This window comes from Eulemur rufifrons, chromosome 2 (genome assembly GCF_041146395.1).
Source record: "Eulemur rufifrons isolate Redbay chromosome 2, OSU_ERuf_1, whole genome shotgun sequence".
In the NCBI taxonomy this organism is placed as follows: Eukaryota; Metazoa; Chordata; class Mammalia; order Primates; family Lemuridae; genus Eulemur; species Eulemur rufifrons.
In genome coordinates, this window is record NC_090984.1 from 9,981,450 (window position 1) to 10,006,832 (window position 25,383).

Genomic DNA, 25,383 nt, shown 5'->3' on the forward strand with positions numbered 1-25,383 from the left:
AAGTGACAGCTTAAACGAGGATTCAAACCCAAGTTGAAATGAATCCAAAGGTCAATGTCTTTGTATTCCGATAGGCTGCTCTTTCATTAATGCAGTGAGTACTAAGAGTGAAGACATATTCTGCCTTCACAAGAAAATTAAATTTGTTTTGAAAACAGATGGAATACCATGAGATTTAATGTTTACAATTACATGAATATGTTTGAGATGCTAACCTACAATTTTCTAAAAAGTCCTCTCACTCTTTCATAGGACTGCTCTCCATTTGGCCTGTGCCAGCAGAGATGAACAGGTGGTAAATTTCCTGCTGGACAAAGACTGTGACCTTAACCCCTGTGACGGCAAAAACAGGACACCTCTGATAAAGGTATATAGCTGCGAACTATTGCAGCATGAGATGGGTTTTCTTTAAACCCATAGAATAAAAATAAATTTATCTCATTGAAATATGACTAATAAGTGAAACCTGTGAAATGTTTATATTGAATTCCTAGAATTTACAATCTATTTCTTGGTCTGATACTGACAGGCCGTACAATGCCAGGCACAGGAATGTGTCATTCTGCTCTTAGAACATGGTGCCGATGCCAATGTTGTGGATGACTACGGCAACACTGCTCTCCACTATGCTGCCTATAATGGGGATTTATCAATAGCAGCAAAACTACGTGCTTATGGTGCCACTCTGGAAATGACAAACAAGGTATTTATTTTCAAACTACTGGAAATGCCTTTGTTTTAACATTGACATATATAAGGGTCAATTTTACATATTTGGAAGTTCAAGCATTCCCTGAATGAAAATATTTTGAAATACCTTAACTGTCTAAGGTTTTACTTGAAATATTGATACTTTTAAAGAAGCACTAGAGGGTAAAACTTCTTTTATGAATTTGGGGTAAATATTTGTGATAACACTAAAAGTAAAATTTTTTTTCAAATTCTTTTCTCACCAAGTTTTTGTTTGTTTGTTTTCTCATTTAGTGTAAAACAACATGGCAAAGCAAATTTACCCTGGAAATGGGCTCTATCATAAAACTTGAACAAAAGAAATGCATTTCACAGAAATGGAAATCTTGAAGTTGAGAAGTTCCTAAAAAACTAGTTGCTATGAACATGGTTTACCTCTCAGTGGCAAGGCTAAAAAGGGAACAATGGACAGGGAGAAGAAGAGCTACCAGAAATATGCAGGCCAATTTGACAATTATGTAACTCAGGGAAAACACCAAGAAGAGGTTTTTGCATGTCCCCCCAAAGTTTTTATGTTTAGACCAGGAGCTCTTCAGCTGTGGGGATGATAATTCTCAGGTAGAGAGTGTTAGTGAGTGGTCAACCTGCCAAGCCATCAATTGTAGGAGGACTCTGAGGAAAGCAGATTGGTGGTGAATAGGTGGGAATGAAGTGGGCAAGAAGAGGGAAGAACAAATTTTTATTTTTATTTCAGCATATTATGGAGGTACAAAAGTTTAGGTTATGTATATTGTCCTTGCCCCCCAAGCCCCACCCCCCAAATCAGAGCCTCAAGCATGTCCATCCCCTAGACGGTGCCTATCACACTCATTCTGTATGTATACACCCATCCCCTCCCCCACCCACATCTGCCTGACACCTGATTAATGTTATTCCTAAATGTGCTCTTAGGTGATGATCAGTGAAACCAATTTGATGGTGAGTCCATGTGGTGCTTATTTCCATTCTTGGGATACTTCACTTAGTAGAATGGGTTCCAGCTCTATCGAGGAAAATACAAGAGGTGCTAGATCACCATTATTTCTTATAGCTGAGTAGTACTCCATGATATACATATACCACATTTTATTTATCCACTCATGTATTGATGGGCACTTGGGTTGTTTCCACATCTTCGCCATTGTGAATTGTGCTGCTATAAACATTCGGGTGCAGATGTCTTTCTTATAGAATGTCTTTTATTCTTTTGGGTAGATGCCCAGTAATGGGATTGCTGGATCAAATGGTAGGTGTACTTGTATCTGTTTAAGGTATCTCCATATTGCTTTCCATAGAGGTTGCACTAGTTTGCAGTCCCACCAGCAATGTAGGAGTGTTCCTGTCTCTCCACATCCATGCCAACATTTATTGTTTTGGGACTTTTTGATAAAGGCCATTCTCACTGGAGTTAAGTGATAGCTCGTTGTGGTTTTGATTTGCATTTCCCTGATGATTAGAGATGTTGAGCATTTTTTCATGTGTTTCTTGGCCATTCTTGTGTCTTCTTTTGAAAAATTTCTATTCATGTCCTTTGGCCACTTTTTGATAGGTTATCTTTATTTACAATATATAGCCTATATTTTATATTATTCCCTTAGTAATAGGGTTGAGTCTTAGAATTCAGAAGGTGGCTTTTTAAAAACTCTTTTTTCTTAATATATACCATAAATAATCGTCTTCCTATTAGACTGCCTATAAGCCTTTTTCGGTTAATCATGGTTATGGTTGGATTGGTTATACAGATTATAGATGATGTTATATGTTTCTTCTCAGCATCATTCCTTAAAAATGCAAGTAATTTAGTGCCTTTACTTATGCTAGAAATAATTCATATAGGCAGTAGCAGAACTTTTATTAAGAAACCATTATATTTCTATTTCTGATTCATATTTTGCCTAAAATAAAAATAGCTTTAAGTAACAACTAAAAGGGAAACCAGAATGAAAATGGATTAAAAAGGTAGATATGCATTAGGGTCCCAGGATTACAATTATCATTGAGAATAAAATTTCATACTGAGTTTTTTAACAGCTGAGATAAAAATCTATGATCTTGTAATAGGAGAAATTCCATGGACCATTTAATAATAAACAATCAAAGTTCATTTGAAGCCTGTCTCTTTTAATTCAAAGTCCATTTCCTTAATGACCCACTTGAGCAGGAGTGGCAGACATTGGCATCTGGGATCTTGTCACCATTGATAGAAGAGAGTCAAGTGAGTTGGCATCACCTGGAAAAATCCTCCACCTTTGTTGAAAGCTTTCAAACCTGTCTCTCTCAATCTATAATTTCTCAAATGTTAATATTTGCCACAAAAAATGTATTGTCAAAGAGGGATTAGGCAAATTCAGAAGATTGTTTTCATACTGGACACACAGTGCACAATTTTGTAATATTTCTCACCAATAGATGATCATGCAAACTTTCTGTTGGGGAACATTACTTCTTGTAGGGCAAATATTCTTTGGAATATAGTTTAGGAAACACTGCTCTAGAGGTAATATTTAGATCATTAACTCAATAAAAATACTGCAAATGTTCACTACTATATCTTAGGGTCTGGGGGTGTAGAGACAATAGATCCTGCCCCTGCCCACAAGAAGCTCTTTTTAGATGAAAATCACTAAAATCATTACAATATACCATGATAAATGCTGTGACAGAAGCAAAGATTCTTGGGAGCAGTAAGTGTCTGAAGTGAGCTTTGGAGATGACCAGAGCTAACGCAGTGAGGCAGAGGCGGCGTGTTTCCAAGGGAAGGAGCAGCACATGGGAAAGCACAGGGTTGAGAAGGAAGGGGCTACTTTTTTATTCACTTTCTGTATTATATGTACATTCTTAGGATCTTATATAAGGTGTTCACTTCAGTTGAGAAATACTTAATTTTGTCCATTACTAATTGTTTTTGCTGTGTTACAGCTACAAGACACACCACTTTTGATTGCTCTGAAACAAAAAAACGTGAACGTGGCAGAATTTTTAATAAAGGAAAAGGCAGATGTAAATACGGTTGATGCCCTGGACAGGTACAGTAATTAGTTCTTTTATTAAAAAAAGTGAGTGTTTTTCTAGAATGGTAACAGTCACTCAAGTCAGAAATATTAAGTGAATAAGAAGATTACCTTATAATTATTGGGGTATAGTGAAAAATGTCAACAGAAATGTTCAGTTAGAAAATCAGTGATTTGGACTGGATAATATAAAGAACAGTATACAGAAGGATTCATCTTCTTTTACAATATTGACTGATGTTTGTAATTTGATGTTTTTTTATCATATCTTTTTTCAGTGATATGATTTTGTATTAGCTAAAGGGGTTTCATATTAGTTTTATTAGTTTTATGAAGTATGAACTTTAACTTTTAGATTGCTTTATGACTCAATATGAACTTCTTCACCCCATCAGAGTATTTGTCTAACCCCTGCTTCTTACATACTTTTCCTTTAAATACTGTATTTCACATAGATAGGAGCTGAAATTCATTTTGTCTTTTGGATTACTCAATGAGTCTTTGCTTTAAGTTGCTTTCTTTGAAGCATATTGATGTTAGGTTATCCTTAAGTGACTATGAATTGCTATTACCAGATAGTGTGGATTCATCAGCTTTTCCATTTGCATTTCTAGTGTATTTTGGTGTTTTTATTTTTAATTGGTATGGGCAGAGGGAAGAAAGACAGCTTTCATTGGATAAACTTTTCCTTGAATGAAGATGAGCCATAGGTCGGTGATAAAGGGAAAAGAGATAGATTTAGACTCCCAGAAACCTGGATACAATTCCTGACTTCCCACTTGCTAGGTGTGGACCTTGGGGACATTATTGATCACCAAATATGTTTTCTGATATGAAAAGGCAGATCAAAAGATATCCACCAAGGGTTGCTGTGTGTGAGATGTGTGTGTGTGTGTGTGTGTGTCTGCGTGTGTGTACAGCGTTTACTTCAGTGCCCAGCACATGCTTCTCATCATCGATACCTGAAAGTACTCTGAGTACAGTTCTTACCGTTATTACTAATATTGTTGATGTAAGGCTGTAGGTAGCTTTTACTTCTGTGACCCCTACCTGACTTTGAATTAAAATATATTCTATTTAGACTAGGGAAGAATGGATAATTCTCCATTTAAATCTGGACCTATTTTAGATAAGTGACCTCAGCATAGTTTCTTGCCCATCAAAGGACTATAAATTAGCAACTTTTACTATGACATACTCCAGTGAGACGGGAGGCTTTTTTTTTTTTTTATCCCTTTCTTTTAGCCTCAGTGGTAATTTACAAAAGTGAACACTTGAGCACCCAGGATTCTTGTGTCTACAAGTACATGTAAATGGTTAATTCTACACAGACAGGCAAGATAGTGAATTGGTAAAGTATATCATATTAGTTGTTTAAGTAACCTTATTAAAGTTCCTAAGGGTGAAGTTATCTCTCTGTTATTTTAGAACACCCCTCATGCTTGCTGTACAATGTGAATCATCCAGTACAGTCAGTCTTCTGCTCCAGCAAAGTGTTGATGTCTTTGCTAAAAATTGCCGGGGACAGACTGCAGAAGATTATGCTGTTGCTATTGAGTCTTATACGTAAGTGTACCCATTAAAAGACTAGTTGATACTAAATTGGGGTATAAGATAATTATAACTATTGCATCTTATACATCAGGGGAGATTTCATAGTTTGGGTCAGGTAGTGCTGGAATGGCCGCGAGGTAGTCCACTTCATGTGCCGGGAATCAAGCAAAAGGCTAGCCTAGTCAGAAGTAGCAAAGGGTGCAGGATTCTTTTCCTCAGGACATTTAAGACCTTTATCCTTAGGGATCTCAACATTGTCCATTTTATTCCAAGTATAACCCCTACGCATGGGATAAGAATAAGGTCACATCCTTGATACTTCTAATTCGTTATTTGGGTCTTGAAATGTCCAGTTTAATAGAAACTCTTGTACCATACCCTGGGGGCTATCTCCTAGACCAGCGGTCCCCAACCTTTTTGGCACCAGGGATCAGTTTCATGGAAGACAATTTTTGCATGGATCGGGTGGGATGGTTTTGGGATAATTCAAGTGCATTACATTTATTGTGCACTTTATTTCAGAATTATTATTGCATTGTAATATATAATGAAATATTTTTACAACTGACCATAATGCAGAATCAGTGGGAGCCCTGAGCTTGTGTTCCTGCAACTAGATGGTCCCATCTGGGGCTGATGGGCGACAGTGACTGATCTGACAGGAGGTGGAGCTCAGGAGGTGATGTGAGTGATGGGGAGTGGCTGTAAATAGAGACGAAGGCCCTCACCTCCTGCTGTGCAGCCCAGTTCCCAACAGGCCACGGACCAGCAGCAGCCTGCAGCCTGGGGGTTGGGGACCTCAGTCCTAGACCCTTCTCCTTGAATTTTAAAGAACTTAAGGGGTTCCAAAGTGCAAGGAAGATGATCCTCTTTTATAAGTCAGAAGGAGGAAAAAAAGAACATTCTAATCATTCAGTTGTTTCCCTTGATTCGGTTGCTGCATTGTTGCTATGGAAACTGATCTGCCATCCGGTAATGAAGACCTTTGGTACTAGGACACCTTTGCTGGTTCAGATCCCTCAGTCTTCATGGTCATCCATACTTAGACTTCCAAGTAACATTTTTTTTTAGTTCACGTACAGATGCTCATGTGCTCAGCCATTGTTCCCAAAGCAGCAGGACTCTGCTCTGCAGCTGGGCCTGCTAGCTTTAGCCACACACATAGTGAGCAAAGTGACCCTTCTCCCCGCACTTCAAACCTTACGTAGAACCCACATTTCGGCTTAGACTTAGTCTAAACCTTCATGGTAAGTTATCCTTTGAAGCCCTTTTCTCAAGCAAATATTAGTTGAGATTGTTCTAAACTATCAGAAAGGTTCAAACAATGTTGCAGGAATAGATCAGAGTTCCCTTTCTTCTTTGTTACCAGCTCTGTACCCTGAGGTCTGTTTGTGTCCTGTGTAGCACCTTTTCTGAGGTAGCGAATGGTCCATATCGGATGATATGAGTAGTGGGCACCAACTTGCCCTTGGCCCTGAAGTGATCTCTTCCCCATAATAATGAAAATCTCCTGAGCTGCTTGGTTCTCTACCTCAAGGTTTTAAAACATTTTCAAATTCTGCTTCACAAAGAAGCCATTCAACTGAAACCTCTGAGTCTAAACTAGGGTAGTTGGATGTAACAGGGCTAAGCCTCACCCATGACTCATCGATACCCACATACAGAGGTGGGGCTTTGTGCTTTCTCTGGCAGCATATATCCTAAAATCGAAACAATACGGAGCAGTTAGCATGGCTCCTGTGACAATATGATGTGCACATTCCTGAGACGCTCCATTTTTGCACAATCTCTGGAAGGTCATTTGACTGTTTGCTGACTAGCTCCACCAAAACTGTGTGAGTCCAGCACAATGGGTGGCACTCAGTATCGAAACTGTGATGTTCTTTACAAAGATATCTGTGTCAGGTAATCTATGAAATGAGAATGGAGCTTAGCAACACATGGCATGTTGTGTGCACATATGTTGTTGGTACATAGCTCAGAAATGAGAAAATGTCAACTTCCTTTGTGGAACTTAAAAAGGTAGGATTTTATCTTCCATGTCGGTTGGAGATGAACATGGAGATTAAGCATCATTCTAACAAAGGTCTGCTGGTTCAGAGTCTGAGCAGCTAGGGAGGGAACAGTAGTAGTTCAAGCCAGGTCTTGACATCTGTTTGTTTTCTGCCCTTTCTATGACTGATTGTCTCGGTGATGGGGGACTGTAATGTTATCCAATTTAAGGAGATAATGTATTCATAAATACAGTTTGTTAAAAATTGTGAAATAGCTGAGATGGCCTGAATTATGAGCTACAAAGAATAGAACAACTAACAACAAAAATTAGATCTTAATAATATGTTCTGAAAAATGCAACATTTGAATATTAGAACCTTGAAAAAACACAGATTGGGTTTCATTTGGGCTTCTATAATAGCTTCAGCAATGAAGTTCAGGAACAAAGTATTCCATTGCATCACTATTTCTCTGAGCATTTCAAAAATGTTGTCTCAGTACATTTTTATAACAACCTAGTTAAGAACCTAGTTAAGGCAGTAAAATCCTTACTTTTAGGAGAAAATATTGAGCCTAAAAGAAGCAACATGGCTGTGAAGAAATAGCTGTCTGTGGAGCTAGAATTTATTCCAATTTCAGGATATTTTCCATTATGTCTGGCTGGCTCCAGTTAATGTAGTGAGTTAATTCAGGAGTACTTCACCTTACTTTTTTCTTCATTAATTAGAAGCTGTATAAGAAATTTATAGATAGACTTTACAAATTTGAAGTGTATATGATAACATTCTTACATTAGCTGTGATATTTTCTGAAGTGCTCTAAGAATTTACTATATTTAGTAAAAATTTTTCATATCCGTATTAAGATAGTAATTTTATTTATTGTTTATTCATAGGTTATGCCAGCAAATTTTAGAATATAAAGAAAAAATGACACATAATAGTCCTCCTCAAAACCGCAGTCCAGGTAAGACTTCTAATAGTGAGTTGCTGTTGGTGGTTCTACCATAATAAGAGTAGGAGGTTGTGACTACAAAAGATCAGTTAAAAAATTAATATTTAAATTTCTTAATTTCTTTCTTAAAAGCCTCAAATTCAGAATTACTTAAGAAGTTGGTTGTAGATAATTTATAATCCAAAACAATATTCTGAAAAAAAATTCACTTAATTACTTGCTTATGGTCTCTGAAATCTTATATGATATTTTTGTATGAATAAGAAAAGAGATGTTTAAGTTAGTATGTTGTAAATTTCCTCTATAGTCACATTATAATGAATTGGACTTGCTATAAAAGTGAATCTTCTATTTAGTATTATAATAAGTGTTTTGCATTTAGTAAAGGAATATTCATTACTGTTGACCCTTGAACAACATGGGGGTTAGAGGCACCAAACCCCCTTGCAGTTAAAAATCTGCATATAACTATTTTTTTTGGAGACAGTGTCTTGCTCTGTTGCCTGGGCTAGAGTGCGCTGCCTCCTCATAGCTCACTGCAGTCTCAAACTCCTAGGCTCAGGTGATCCCCTGCCTCAGCCTCCTGAGTAGCTGAGACTACAGGCATGTGATACCATGCCTGGATAACTTTTAAATTTTTTGTAGAGATGGGGTCTTGCTCTGTTGATCAGGCTGGTCTCTTTTTGCCTGGTCTCAAGAAATCCTCCCAACTCAGCCTCCAAAAGTGCTAGGATTATAGGCATGAGCCACCATGCCCAGCTGGTGTATAACTTTTGGATCCCCCTAAAACTTTGTTAAGCGCCTATTACTGACTAAAAGCCTTACAGATAACATAAATGGTGGATTACCACATAATTTTGGTATGTATTATATGCTGTATTCTTACAATAATGTAAGAATATTGTCCTGTATTCTTACAATAAAGTTAGAGTACAGAAACTATTAAGAAAATCATAAGGAAGAAAAAGTATGTTCATTACGTGGAAGTCGATCATCATAAAGGTCTTTATCTTCCCGGTCTTCACATTGAGTAGGCTCAGGAGGAGAAGGGAGGGCAAAGGTTGGTTTTGCTGTCTGTTGGCGGCCAAGGTGGAAGAAAATCTGCTTATAATGGGGCCCCTGCAGTGCACACCCCTGTTATTCAAGGGTCAATTGTATTACATAGTGATTTCTGTCAACTAAAAAGGTAATGTCTGTGAACTCAATAATACCTTTGTGGTACCACAAACAAATGGCAATAAGAAGTGCAAAACGTATCCCGTGTGCACCACCAGCAATAGTCGATCATTTCTTAAAGATACCTACTGAGTAGAGAAGTCAGAAGGGCAATTCTTCTTTTTGAAGTACAAGGCATGTTACATATTCTTGTGCCAACATATTGTCACTATTATCGACTTCATTGCCCATAAGTTGAAATTGAATGAAATACATTTACTTTGTTAGAACAGGATGTGTTCTTCTCTCTGCTCAATAATTGCCACAATATCTATCAGTAATGTTAGAAGAAGATATTCTGTTACCACTGGCTAGAGTTTTGTCATAATATTCCAATAGAACAACTCTGGGCACAACAAATTATAATAAAAGTACAAAAATGCTTCACAGTAACAAAATGCTACCATGCCACCTCAGTCTGATACCAAATGCATTGTGTAATCTAAATTGTAATGTAGTCTCTACTTCTGAAAGAATTTCTGTAACTTAAGTTTTGCAAGTTGCAGGAGAAGGAAGATGGAATAGACTTAGTTTAGTTCTTTAATGTGCTCAGAGTGGAGCTGTTTCTATTTATTAAGAATTTCTGTGATTTTTCAAGAGAATTGTCAAAGAAATCATTTTTATGCATTTATTCCCTTGCCCACTTAACAAATAACTATCAAGTGTCTTTTAGGTGTGAAGCATTTTTCTAATGTTCCAGAAGACAAACATTCAAAACTACTGTCAGGAGCTGGTTATTATCATTGTCCTTTTTATTATTTACTACTTTATTCAGTGTTTCCCGTGTGTCTGATGCCCCCCGGGAGCACATAGTGACCACTTGTTATGTATTTATTATGTTAACTGTAACATATGCCTGACACTTTAAGTCCATGGGGAGAAATTAAAGCTTTAACAAAATAGGTAGGATGTGAAGTGAGCATGGCAGAGCGAATAAAAGTCTGCCAGATGAAGAGGCAGAAGGATGACGCTTGGCAGAAGGAACATCTTAGAAGATTGCGTGCTTGTCAGAAGGAACAGCAAGTGCAAAATCTGGTACTCATGAGTGAACTTTGCAGGGTTTAAAGCAGTTCGGTTTCCTACAGCAAAAGTGTGACATGAGAGTGGCCGGGAATGAGGTGACTGCCTCGCTGAGATGAGCTCATGAAAGGCTTTTTTTTTTTTTTTTCTTTTTTTTTTTGAGACAGAGTCTTGCTTTGTTGCCCAGGCTAGAGTGAGTGCCGTGGCGTCAGCCTAGCTCACAGCAACCTCAAACTCCTGGGCTTAAGGGATCCTCCTGCCTCAGCCTCCCGAGTAGCTGGGACTACAGGCATGCGCCACCATGTCCGGCTAATTTTTTTCTATATATATTTTAGTTGTCCATATAATTTCTTTCTATTTTTAGTAGAGACGGGGTCTCGCTCTTGCTCAGGCTGGTCTCGAACTCCTGACCTTGAGCGATCCACCCGCCTCGGCCTCCCAGAGTGCTAGGATTACAGGCATGAGCCACCGCGCCCGGCCATGAAAGGCTTTTTAATGTATAGAAATGAGCAGATCTTACCCTGTAGGCCATGGGCAATTTATCAAAATGCTTTTTGCTGTAGACAGCAGATGACCTAACTAACAGTGGCTAAAACCATAGGGACAAGAGTTGCTTTGGTGGGTCAGTGTCATCAGGATCCCACTTGTCCCTCTTTCAGCTGTGCTGCTGGAGGCATTTTGCTCTTGTCTCCTTTCATGGTTGGCTAATTAGCAACAGCTCCAAGCATCATATTCTCACAGGACAGTATCTGAAGGCCGAAAGGCCTGCTTTTCTTCGCATGTTTCTGTTAAATAAGGAGAAAACTCAGAAGCTTGCAGGGGACTTCCTGTAATGCTTTATTGGCTGGGTTACGCCACATGCTCATTCCTAAGCCAATCGCTGGGAAAGCAGATGTAATGACAGTGATAAGCTTAGAATAATCATTTCTGGTTTGGGAGCTGGATTGGGGTATTGGGCTGAGAAATATCCGACTAAGATTGTGTTTCCCAAGCAAGAAAGAATAAGATGGCTGTTGTAGGGAGCCAGCAAAGTGTGCTGCAGGGATTCACTGGTGAATTTTGAGCAAGGGAGCCACAAGATTTAGATTTGGTCTAAAACAGAGATTGGTTATGGTCTAAAGTAGAGATTGGCCAGCTCTTTACGCTAAGGGCCACAAAAGTGAATGTTTCAGGCCAGGTGGTGGTCTCTGTCACATCTACTCAACCTTGCATTGTAGTGTGAAAGCAGTTGTAGATGGTATGTAAGCATATAGACACGCCTGTGCTCCAGTAAAACTTTATTTACAAAACCATATGGCAGGCTGGATCTGATGAGTGGTCTGTAATCTACTGAGCCCCCACATAGGGGATAGGTGGAAGGTAACCACATAAAGAGACTAGGAGACAAAGGAAGCTTTTGCAGTAGTCAAAGCCATCGTTTCCTTGTCACCAATTCTTGGAGTAGTCTCGATCTATTAATATTAGGAGGTTTTCACTGATCCATGGTAAAATACAGAAAGATAGAGAGCTCAGTTTATTCATTTTAAAATGTTGGTCTTTTCCTTGGTGTTATGCCTTTTCATTTGTTTTGCTTAATGTTTTTTAATTTAAGAAATAATAATAATAGTTGGCAGTTTATTCTTCCTGTGAAAGCCATTCATTAAGAGCCCATGTTAAACTAAGAATTATGAATATAATTATTTTGTATGTGAATACTTATGTATATGTTTCCAGTGGTAGTAGAAACATAAAGGAGAGGCAGAAAAGAGGTACAGTTAATACGATTATTCAGCGTGCAACGTTAGGGGGCAGAGAGAAATTTCAAATGATCCATAGATTTCCATGCTGTACACTGGTATTTAAACTGGACATGTGGAAGGAATAAGAAATTGTCAGGTAAGCAGAGGGGAGCAGCAGGTTAACAGAGAAGACTAAGTATTTTCTATACATGTTGCGTTTCCTGGGATATTCATGTAGGAGATTTTCAGCAGGTAAGTGGATAATAGACATTTCTAGCTGGAGATGGAACACTGAGGTTGGATATGCAGACTTAGAATAATCTTATTCTAATTATCAGGCAAAGTCGTAGATCTGAATGAACTTATCCATGATGGGGAAAATGCAGAATGAAAAGAAGTCTAGTGGGAAAACCCTGGGCATATCAACATTTCCCAGAGGAGAAGCAGTTAGTGTAGAAGACTGAGAAGTGGTTAGATAAAAGTAGGAGAGAAATCAGAGGAAATGATGTTGCAAAAATTTTAAAAAGTGAGAATTTCAAGGAGGGAGTGTCTATTCTAACAAGTAAGATTTCATGACATCCTTTCCAAAAGAAAAAATTTATAGTTCTAAAGCCTACTATTTATGTGATTGGTTGTTCTTGCATCCAAATGTGGAGGAATATAGCTGCCAAGATCCTAATCAGTTTCTGTAAGCGCAGCAGCTACCTATGCAGGATGAGGGAAAATGGTCTAGACTGGTGAGTACACCTCTCAGCACTTTTCCAGAATTGCCAAAACCTAAGGGTCACATGTGAGGAAAAGTGTTGTCTTTCTTATCTGCCTCTTGTGGAATTACTTGTTTCATTCTCAAGTCCTTGACAAGCTGTTCTGCATCCATTCCAAACCAAAAATCTGTCAGTGAGAAATGGAACGTGCTGTCAGATGTACCTGCCCTCCCTGTGGCATAGGATCGTAACACAGTCATGTTTGGGCAGTTTCAAGTTGTCACCAGAAACAGTTTAGAGGCCAGGCACAGTGTCTCCCGCCTGTAATCCTAGCACTCTGGGAGGCCCAGGCGGGTGGATCGTTTGAGCTCAGGAGTTCAAGACCAGCCTGAGCAAGAGTGAGACCCCATCTCTACTAAAAAATAGAAAGAAATTAATCAGACAACTAAAAATACATAGAAAAAATTAGCCAGGCATGGTGGCACATGCCTGCAGTCCCAGCTACTTGGGAGGCTGAGGCAGGAGGATTGCTTGAGCCCAGGAGTTTGAGGTTGCTGTGAGCTAGACTCACACCACGGCACTCATGCTAACCTGGGCAACAGAGTGAGACTCTGTCTCAAAAAAAAAAAAAAAAAAAAAAAAAAAACCAGTTTAGAGACCATCAGTTTGGAAAAACTGACATCTTTTAAATATCTGTTGCAGAAAACTAATATATATATATATATATATCTCAAAAGAAAAATATAAGATGATATGCTGAATATACTAGTTCTCAGTATTTTGGGAACTTTGGTGACGTCAGTAGAAAAGTAAGCTCGTGACTCTTTTATGTTAGTGTAATTCTCCTTTAATTTACATTCTCCTGATATCTCTGCTTTTACTGTTTTTTTTTTTAATTTCATCCCAAAGGAAAATACTATTATAACACATTTGTAACATATGTATGCTTGACAAGTGTGTATTATTTCTTTTTGAGAGAATTGGCTGCCTATCCTAAAGTATATCCTGCATTCTATTAGTTTCTCTTCTCTTCTCTTCTTTTCTTTTTTTTCTTTTATAGATAGGGTCTTGCTCTGTCACCCAGGCAGAGTGCAGTGGTGTCATCACAGCTCACTGCAACCTCAAACTCCTGGGCTGAAGCCATCCTCCTGCCTCAGCCGCCCCAGAAAGTAGGATTGCAGGTTCATGCCACCATGAGCAGCTAATTTTTCTATTTCTTGTAGTGACAGGGTCTCACTTTTGATCAGGCTTCTGTTAGTTTTTCATGCTAATCTTCTTTATATCTTTAGCACAGTGACTGTTACTGATGATGGTTTGTCGGGAGTTTAAGAGTCTGTGGAATTGTCAAATACAAATTGTTTTATCTGACATAGTTTTCAGGGGAAGCACTTTTCCAGTATTATATATGTTTAGAAATTGGTAATCTGTGGCTTAACTAGAATATGTAGTTAATTGGATTACCATACTTTTAACCATCTCCATGTAAGATAACTCCCCTTCTCCCACAAACAAGTTAAAAGTCCTGTTGAACCTTAAAGATTAAATCCAGTATTTCTGCATAGCAGTGGATAGGTACTCCTATAATGTGGATGCAATTTTTTTTTTTTTTTTTTTTTTTTACTTTTCTGCTGGTTCTGTCAAGAATTGTCTTTAATAGGTGAACTATGTTTTAGTTTTATTAAGAGATTAAGAAAAAGATTAAAAACAAATAAAAGGAATTCTGTGATTGGTAGTACAGCATTATACAATATCCAATGGCTTTGTTTTTTTTACAGATATCCGTGTTACCTGAATGATGCACAGTTATTTTACTTGTTTATTTATGTTATTTATTTTAAGAGGTGGGGTGCAGTGACTATTCACAGGTGAAATCATATCACACTGCACTCTTGAACTGTCAGCCTCAAGCCATTCTTTTGCCTCAGCTTCCTGAGTAGCGGGGACTGCAGGCATGTGCCGCCACGTCCAGCCTGATGCAAACTTACTATACAAAGGAATTAAACCTTTCTAAGGCTGAGAAAATTGATCCTGATCTTTTCATGTTCTTTCATACTTTCATACCTTTCATACTGCAGAACATATTGTCCATCATGAAGATTCCCTGTGTTTTACTCTAGTTATAATAGGATTGTTGCTTGTGTCACATGGTTTTCTGACATCATTGTTTCATCTATCCATTTTATGCCTGTATGCAAATGGGCATGGAAATACAGGCATTGCCAAGGATAATGTGAAGGAAATCCATTATAGAAACACATTCTTTGAAATACCTTCTGATTGTAGTCCCACATAAAATAACAAAAATTTCACATAATGCAATTGTGTCAGGGATTCTCAAGATGACCCCCATGTTTGGTGACTCACTAGAAAGACTCACAGGACTCAGAAAATATCCATACTCAGGGCTCTGGTTTATTACAGTGAAAGGAAGCAAAGCAAAATTGCCAAAGGGCAAAGGTGCATGTGGTGAAGTCTGGAGGAAACCAGGCACAAGCTTCCAGGAGTCCTCTCCTATGGAGTTACCAGGATGTGCTTAATTCTCCTGGCATCAAATTTTGACAACAAATATGGAATGTTTTTTCCCAGTTCTAGAGTCTCATTAGAGACTCAGTACCCAAGTTTTTTTAATGGGCGCTAGTCACAGAGGCATCCTCTCCTTGACATGGATGAATATTCCAGACTCCCATAAGGAAAGGCACTGTTCAGAATAAACCACATTGTGCAAACAGTTTAGGGACAGTGAGCCACTTTTGTCAGTTAGGGAATGGTAGGAGTCTTCCCAAACCTAGTTCCCACGTGCCAGCAAAGGCCAGCCTTGCAGGCAGGCCTTTGTAAGGACGGCAGTCTCATGCCTGCTGTATGAAATCATTTCTGCAACGCAGTCATAGACCTGACTTAATTTTTGGTGTTGTCTTAAAATTTTATTTTTATACCAAATAATATCATGACATAACATAACATCGTACTGCTTTTAGTTGCATCATCCATTTTAGGTTGCAATGCTGGTTACTTTTTTGATTTTTGGTGAATATTGAAAAGGTATTTGTATATTAGTTACCATGACAATATTAAATAATTATAATCTGTCCTTATATGCTTAACTTTGGAGTAAAATTTTTAGGTAAAATCAACAGAATGATTTCTGATTTAAAATTAGAATAAAAAATCTCTTATTTTTGTTATATGGATGGTCCAGTTTTGATTCATATTGTGTTAAATCCCTGTTTATAATTATAAAATAAGATAAAATATTCAATCTTTTATATCAATTATTTTCTTGCTTAAGGGTGAAATTAAGATTATTTGCTTTATGTATTTTTATATATTTCCATTTGGGAGATAATAGCCATAATCTATTACTTCATCTTTAATTATCTCCAATGTTCAAGGTGACTATGTCCTGCTATAATATAATAGCATGTTCGGTGAATATATGTTTTTAAATTAATATATATTTTTTCAGAGCAGTTTTAGGTTCTTAGCAAAATTGAGGGGAAGGTACAGGAATTTTCCAGAAGCGCCTGCCCCCACACATGCCCAGCCTCCCCCATTATCAACATCCCCCACCAGACTGGTGCAGTTGTTACACTTGAGGAATCTGCACTGACACATCATCGTCACCCAAAGTCCATAGTTTACATCAGGGTTCACTGTCTATGAGGCTGCACAAATGTATAATGACACATATCTGCCTTTGTAGTGTCACTTACAGAATTGTTTTTGCTGCCCTAAAAATCCTCTGTACTCTGCCTTTTCATCCTTCCCTCCCTGCTCGCTCACCCCTGGCCAACACTGATCTTTTTGCCATCGCCACAGTTTTGCTTTTTCCATCACGGTCATATAGTTGGAATAATACAGTGGATAGCTGTTGGAATATTAAAAAAATTAAAAAGCCCCAAGGTAATTGAATGCCATCATTTAAGATGTCCTTGGTCCTTGTTTTTTGTTTTTTGTTTTGTTCATCAGCATAGGGTCTGATGACATGCTTACCGTGCTGAAAAAGCATGATTTCTGTAGACATGTGCCACATCACGGGGCAGGGTGAGAAAAATGACGTCATGGAGTAGCACATAGCACTTAACGTACCATCCTGGTCTATGAGGTGGGTCCCGATGGACTTCAGCAATGTAAGGGGACAATCTTAAGAGGTTGCACTTAAAAAAAAAAAAAAACTGGAACCACAAAGTCATTTTGCACACTTACTTTGTGGTTGGAAATAAGATCAGAGAGTGAATTCTGCAGATGAGCAAATCCTCACTGATCCTCTTCCTCTGAGGGCTGAATTTGAAAGCAGTCTATGTTATTACAACACGGCTCTCCTACCACTAGATTTTCTGTCATGAGGAATGCCAAGAGAGTCACACTGTTTTGCTTTACATGAAGTGAAAAAAGAATTTTTTCCTCCCACTAGGGAGGAGGAGATCTGTTGACACATTCATTTAGCTCAAGTGAGTTGATAGTTTGATTGATGTATCCTTTGTCGGCATTCCCTGGCAATTTGCCACAGCCTGCCCCGTGTTTCTGTCTTCTTAGGCTTCCTCTGAATACAAGGCACAGTTCGGAGTGTATAAGCTGTTAGGGTAGTGACCTTTCCACTGGTTCCTTGTGAGGGAGATAAAATGGCAGGTGAGTTTGAGCCCCGTTTGCCCCGTCCATAGGGCGGAGACAATAGCTAGAACTAAGTAAACTTAGCAGCATCTTCCCCAGAAGAGGATTAGGGAGAGTAAGTACACCGATCTCTCTTTAGCTCTCCTCCACTGGCAGCTGGGCCATCTTTGCAAGGACCCTTGACCTTGCTCTGGTTGCTGGGTTTCGCCATGCAAGCATAGTACAGTGCCCACATACCTCGTTTCCTTGTGATGGGCGTCTTATGCTCAAGCGAACAGTTTCAGCTGAAGAGCTGGAGAAGCTGTGTTGGGTCACAACAAAATAAGTACGGTAGTCCCCCCTTATCTCGGTGGGATGTATCCCAAGACCCCAGTGAAGGCCTGAAACCATGGATAGTACTGCATTCCGTATGGACAAAGTTTTTCCTATGCACACATATCTATGATAAAGTTTGTAAATCAGGCACAGTATGAGATTAACAACCAATAATAAACCAAATTAATAACCAATAATAAAATAGAGCAATTATAACAACATACTGTACTAAAAGTGACAGGAATGTTGTCTCTCAAAATATCTTGTTGTACTGTACTCACCCTACTTCTTGTGATGATGTGAGATGATACAGAATCTACCTGACGAGATGAATGAGGTGAACGATGCAGGCACGGTGATGTAATGTTAGCTGCTATTGACCTTCTGACTGTATGACAGAAGGAGGAGATCATTTCCTTTGGATGACGCTGGATCATCAAGCCATGGTGACATTGAGGGCCGGATGTGAGGACTAAGGGGTGGATAGCCATACAGCGGGGGTACACTGGACAAAGGGATGATTCCCATCCTCGGTGACATGGAGCAGGATGGCTCACAATTTTATCACCCTACTCAGAACAGCATACAATTTAAAACTTATGAATTGTTTATTTCTGGAGTTTTCCACTTAATATTTTTGGACTGTGGTTGACCGTAGGTAACTGAAACCACAGAAAGCAAACCAAGGATGTGATATTTGGTCTTTGACCCCATTTCCTGGAATTTGACTTCTAATATCCTTAGACTCTCCAGAGTGATGTCTTTTTGTGCGGTAATGATGGACTGATGGCCAGCAGCCCCTAGGTAGCTTCAGGATGGGGGCTGGTCACCAGAAAGACCAAGGCAGGATTGGAGAGTTGGGACTTCTACCCTATCCCCCAACCTCCAGGGAGGAGAGAGGGACTGAAGGTTTGAACACCAAAGGCCAGTGATTTAATGGGTCATGGCTGGTAATGAAGCTTTCATAAAAACCCAAAAGGACAGGGCTCAGAGAGGTTCCAGATAGCTGAATATGTGGAGCTTCCCAGAATGTGGCACCCCTGGGAGGGCATGGAAGCTCTGCACCCCTTCCCCCATACCTTGCCCTAGGCATCTCTGCACCTGTATCCTTTGTAATACCCTTTATAATAAACTGGTCGACAGTAGTGTTTCCCTGAGTTCTGTGAGCCACTCTAGCAAATTCACTGAACCCAAAGAGGAGGCTGTGGGAACCCCAACTTGAAGCCAGTTGGTCAGAAGTTCTGGTGTGGGGAAGGGACAGCCTTGTGGACTGAGCCTCAACCTGTGGGATCTGATGTTATCGGCAAGGGGATGGTGTTGGAGTTGAATCAGAGGACACCCAGCTGGTGTCCACTGCAGAATTGATTGCTGGCTTCTTGGTGGGAAAAAATCCCCACACGTTTGTTCACAGAAGTCTTCTGTGTTGATGATTGTTTTGTGATGTGAGAGCAGAGGAAACATACATCGAGTGTGTTTTTCCAACACATCCATCACATAAGGGGTCTACTATAGACTCTGTTCTAACTGCTCCTAGACCATTAGTCCAGAATTCATGCTCTTTACGGTTGACGCTGTCCTCATGTGACACTGAACCTGCCAATGATAGCATTTTCTGTCAGTGTGGCAGGGTTTGGTCAGGACCATGATTATTGTACACAGCAGGTCACATGTGGGAATTGAATTTTGATAGATCCCATTTATCCTTGTGTTTGCTAAATACAAAGGAGGGAAAGCACGAGTTAGTGCACTAGTTGCCTGCTGGTGTATAACTAATTATAACTAATATTAATTCCGGTACAGTCTCCACGTATGGTCCCCAAATAATATGTTGTAACAAAGCACCAGAGTCTTATTTTAACAAAGCGTAAAGCACTAACAAAAGCTTCCATGATTTTTTTTAAATGAAGGCAGAGTCCAGCTATGTTGTCCAGGTTGGTCTCAAACTCCTGGCTCCTCAAATGATCCTGAGTAGCTGGGATTAAGGCAGCTGCCACCATGCCTCCCTATGCTTTTAATATTCTGTATTTTTCTATTGTTGATTTAAAATGTATTTTATTTTTCTCTTTAATAGTGGATGAGATTACTGAAGACCCTGGAATCAGGTAGGATTTTACAGATTTTTAAAAATTGTATGTTAACTAAGGCAATACAGAGGAAAAAAGTTAATATTTGTTGAGTATTCTACTCTGAGCTAGACACCGTGTTACATGCTTAGCATTTATCATCTCATGTAGTCATCCCAACAGCTTTGCAATGTATCTGCACTATAATGATCTAGTTTTTCCTGAGCAGGCCACTGTAGTTCAGAGAGGTTGACTGAATGGCCCTTGTTCCTATAGTTAAGAAGTAGCTGATCCATGAGCTGACGTCAGTCTGTCTGGCTCCCAAATCCCTTCTCTGGCCTCTCAGCATAGCTTGACAGAGACCTGTGCAGCACTGGGAGCAAGGTACTGGGTCCCAATCAGATCACTTCAGAAGATCACGTTTAGTTCTATGTTAACTCTCATTCAGAGTTTTCCTCAGAAGCCCCGACATGTTTGACAATTGCAGTGGTAATGAGCACCTGGTTTTTACCATCAAAGGATTTAGGACGATCTCGCTCAGCTGTGGCCACAGGACCAGGTGTGTCTCAAACTCCCGTCTCCTCAAATGGTCCTGAGTAGCTCAGTCTAGTCATGTGCGACCACGCCCCCTTATGCTTTTAGTATTTCTTCTATATGTAAGTGAGACCGGGGAAGTCCTAGAGAGGAATTATTTACTGTAAGTGAAGGACATCTGTGTACAGGCCATGTTATGTTAATTACCTTTAGCATCAGTTGAGATGCTGTTTCTAATTGATTTCTCTAGTTGCTGACGTCCCAGTTTGGTTTTCTCTTTAGGCAAGTTCCTTTGCCTAATTCCATGAAGGTTTTTCTTTTCTAGAGTCTTTTCTCTTGTACGACTTTTCTGTAATCTTTTCTTGATTTTTTAAAATGGTCTTTGTTTTTCTTGGTGTTCCTTTTGTTTTGTTATTTTTTCTATTTCTGCCAGCTAAGTATCCCCAATTTTTCTATAGACAGAATCAAAAGCACAAAGAATTTCAGGATTTTAAGGAATCTTAGAGACTAATCACAATATCCTCCTGTACCTCAACCTCTGTTGAACATCCTGGTGAAGTGGTTGTTCAGATGGAGAACCTGAAACCCAAAGAGATTAAAGTGACTTATTTGAATATAGCAAGTGGCAGAAATGAGACTGAACTCAGGTTCCTTAAATCAAAGCCCAGTACTCTTCTTGTGTCATCCTGTCAGTGAGTGTTTTAATAATAGAAAGTGAAAGTGGCCTAGTGAACCGGATGGAGTAGGAGTAGAATGGAAGGAGCTGGTGACGCCAATGGAAATGGATACTTATGGAATTAGCAGGGGAAGGCCAAGCTTAAACAGAGACAGCACCGGGTTGGATAGGAATAAGGGTTTTAGGAAAGAGATCATATTGGGGTTTATGGCGAGTTTGATAAAGGTAAATCATAGGAATGAAGGACACGGTCTGTTGACAGTTATCTGGAAAGGCAAACGGAGATGGGAGGTCCAAGGGAGTCCTGAACAGGTTGCTGCTTTTTTGTTTCCTTAATTGGAAGGACTGTCAAACTTGAAGGTTTCTGTCGAAAGATGTTAAAAGAATTTGAGCCACTGGTAAGAGTCTCTACAGCGGATAGGAATATGGTATCATCTGCGTGCACCCCAACTTATGGAGAGGTGGAGTTGAGCCCCTGGAGCACTAGGGGGCTGGAGGTTGCTGAACTACATAGATCTGTGGCCCAGGACAGGTGTCCCCTCACCTCTGCCTCTTTTCCCAGTTCACTGATGTCCTTCCCATGCACCTGGGGGCTAGGGCAGGGGTAGGTCTGGCTGGTGAATCAGTCACGGAGCTTCAGGCGGGTAGTTGGTAACATGCCTGTGCTGGGGGCAGGTGACTGAGACTCCATTTAGCCTGTTTTCCAGAAGTGGGGAAATAGAGAGCTCCTACTCTGTATCATTTGAGCCCACCCTTTCAGGAACCTGTGCTTTTGTAGGCTGAGTATTTAAAGGTTGGAGACTGCCATGGAGCCCTGCAGAAGAGGGATCTGGAAACGAGAGACCATAGGGAGGACGATGATTACATAGCACTTAGGGAAATAGAGATACAGGTGCCGGGACTCTGTTTTCCCAGCAGTCTCTGAGTATCTGAGTGCCTATGAAGGTTTTTAAGGGCTCCCTAATTTATGTGGCCCTGAATAAGGCAGGACTTACATAGGAAAAATTATTAGATTTTATAATTTTTAATGTTTTACTCTTTCTGGAAAGAGTATTCCTGATAACAACATATACATTTGTTCTTTAGCTTTTGTACGTTTAGCTTGGAAAACATTCCAAATGGTTTACGAGACTCCCTGTACAACAGTGGGGCTTTCTTTAGTGGTGTCCATGCTGAAGAACGAAGACTGCCATTTCAAGTGACACCAATTAGTCTTTGAATCAGAGATAGATGATGGAGAAGGGACATTGTATTTTTCTACCTTGTTTTAGGTTATCAGGTTTGTTTCAGTTCAGGTAATAAAAATTATATCAGACCTTTATTGGATTTTCAGTTAGCCTGTATATTCAGTATATTTTGTGAAGACAAATTGTTCTCAGACTCTGCCAGTATAGTGCCTGTCACTATTGGTTGTGAAGCTAAAGGTGTCTCCATTGACTATTTCGTAGGTCAGGAGAGATGGCAGTAGAAATAGATACCTAAAATATTTTTTTAAAACAAAAGCCATATTTAATTATATCAAGAAACATCATTCAATATACAGACAGCTGACATTTCCCCAGAATATTTTTGTTTTTGTTTTTGTTTTTTGGAGGTAACACCCAGATAAGAACTGGCAGATTTTTTTTTTTAAAGAAATGAACTCACTCAGTTTTGTTGTATGCTTTTGCCCTAAAGCCTTTGCAGCACTCTGGATTGTGAGGATGATTTACAGAGTACACCAGAGGTAGAAGACTTCAACTCTGCTATTAAGGTGAGGTTGTCGCTTGTGAAATTAATTTTCTCACTGTGAATCTAGTTTTGTATAGTACTTACTGTTAAAGTTTAGCAGTGCTCTACCTATGATCACCTTATGTCTGTAATGGAAAGTTGGTCAGAGGAAACCATTTGATAGAAATATGACTAGTGGAATGTTTTAAAAAGTTTTTACGCTGGTGAATAACAAAGGGCTGTTAAATACTTTGAGGGGGTTGGTACTGAAAAAAAGAATGGGCTGAAAAATGCATAGTGACAGGAAAATTATATTAGGAAAGGCTTTTCCACAATTGAGGAAATATGAAATTTGGTCAAGGTTTATTTGGATAGGTATACTTACTATGACTTTTAAATCCCCTTAACATGACTTTTATAATAATACTTTTTCCTAAATAAATCTCTAATGCATCCAGTTACTTATTATATTATCATGGAATCTGCCTGGTGCTTTTCAGCTCCCCAGTTGTGCGGCACATAATATATAATTTCCCCTTTTTTTCCTTGTACACTGATTATAAGCTTCCTGTAGATTTTGCAAGAGAAATTGTTCTCTCTTTCTGTCTTTGGTTCTGTAATTAGACTAAAATAATATTAGAAATTGTGGAAATTTAGCTGTATGTGGTAGCACATTCCTGTTGTCCCAGCTGCTCAGGAAGCTGAGGTAGGAGGATCGCTTGAGCCCAGGAGTTTGACACCAACATGGGCAGCATAGCAAGACCCCATCTCTAATTTTTAAAAAATTGTAGAAACAGAGAAATTTACATTCTCTTTCCAAACATCTGTATTGCAAAGGGATTCCACTGTGGTTTCTAAGTCATTCCCTTAAGAGTATATTTAACCCTTCATCTAATTGAAGAATTCATATTTTGCCCCAAATAACAAACAGTTCTAGAAGCAGAGACAGTTAATAGCCATATGGCAAAACTTTAATTTCAGGGTTTTTTTGCAGTGTAGTTTTAAAAAATATCCACTCAAAGTGCTTGTAGCACATTCTTAAATCTCAAATTTCAGAGGTTTTGGTAATTAGTTATTTAAATAATCATACTGAAGCCTCTGAATTAGTATGAGTGTCTGGAGGTTAGGAAATATATTTGGGTGTATCCTGGAGTACCTAGAATAAAGTCTTACATGTCAGAATCATTTCAATATTTTTGAATAGGAATAAATGAACACCAAATGGATTTCTATATAATGGAATGTTACAAATAAATAATATGTATACTAGATCTAAGAATTAAATCTGTTGCATTTCTAAAATTATGGCTTAAATTTATATCCCCTTTTACTGTTTAGGGACTTATGCAGAGAAAATATGTCATAAATTAGAAGAAAACAATTTGGAAATATGTCAGAACTAGGAAAGAGGATTACTGAATATTTTCTAGTATCTTCCAACTGAAGGCCTAGAAAAGAATTTTAAATTAAAATTTCTTCACTTTCTTTATCTCCGAGGCATGTTCTCATAAATACATCTTATTCAAACCATAAGTTTTACTTTTTAAAATTCTAATTACCAATTCTTTCTCCAAGTGGAAAATTGATGGAACATTTATCTTTTTCCATTTGGTCTCTCTCTGTTGTAATTATGTTACAGCTTTCAGGCAGTGTAGATGAGCATGTTTAACTAATTGAATGGCTTATGTTATAGTAATAAAATTAAACTCTATATCACAGAAGCATTTACAAAGACTAATTGTAAATACTAATCAACATCATTAGAGATATACTGTGAACAAAAGTCTCTGTTCTGTATCTGTATTTCTCCACGTACCTTTTTTTTTTTCTCCACATACATTTTTGTACTTAATGATTTTTCTTTTCATCCTTGGAGTAAGCTCATCCTTCATTGACTTGTCATATCTCATTTTTTATTTTTTTATTTCTCCCTTATTCCCCACCTTTTAAAAATGATTTACCCCAGCCTAAATTTTTTTCTTACAAAGCACATTTCTTTACTGTCTGTTCTTTCAGTCTAGCTCTGAGTCCATCATCAGCATGTTTAGGTGCATCTTTGTGTTTCATAGCTATGTGTGGCTTTCATTCGTCAGTCATAGCCCCACAAGTTTAGCCTGTTTTTCTGTCTCTTGGAAGGAGCTGAGCCTCTACAATCATTTAGCTTTTTGACCAAGAGAATAGAAGCCACTGATACTATTTGCAGTGACAACCATTCAATTAAGATATTACTGAAAGTTAACCTCTCATATTTCCCCTGTAAAAGGTAACTCGTGCAAATATAAATCATGCAAACACATTTGAAAATATAACCTGGAATTAATTTCAATATCTTATTGTTAGATTTTCAATAATACTCTAAATTACCTTGGGATATATTTTTGTTCTAGGTTATTTTAGTTAAGAATGTAATCTAATGGGTAGCATAGTGTTTGTATAATAATCAACTGGGGGTGAAGGAGTAGCATTTTGAGGATATCGGTATCATGTGTCATAACCCTCACCCCATGACATGATGTAGGTTAGTAAACGGCAGACTTGAGCTTTGAATCTAGTAACACATCTGAGTTACTCTCAAAC

The 25,383-nt window shown here is 38.7% G+C and overlaps 1 non-coding gene across 1 annotated transcript; it reads left to right on the forward strand.

Moving 5' to 3' along the window:
* Positions 1 to 6,970: 6,970 nt before the first annotated feature.
* LOC138381096 (U6 spliceosomal RNA) lies at positions 6,971 to 7,076 on the forward strand. Its single transcript, XR_011233037.1, has one exon. It is a non-coding gene; the product is annotated as a U6 spliceosomal RNA (small nuclear RNA).
* The last annotated feature ends 18,307 nt before the right edge of the window (positions 7,077 to 25,383 follow it).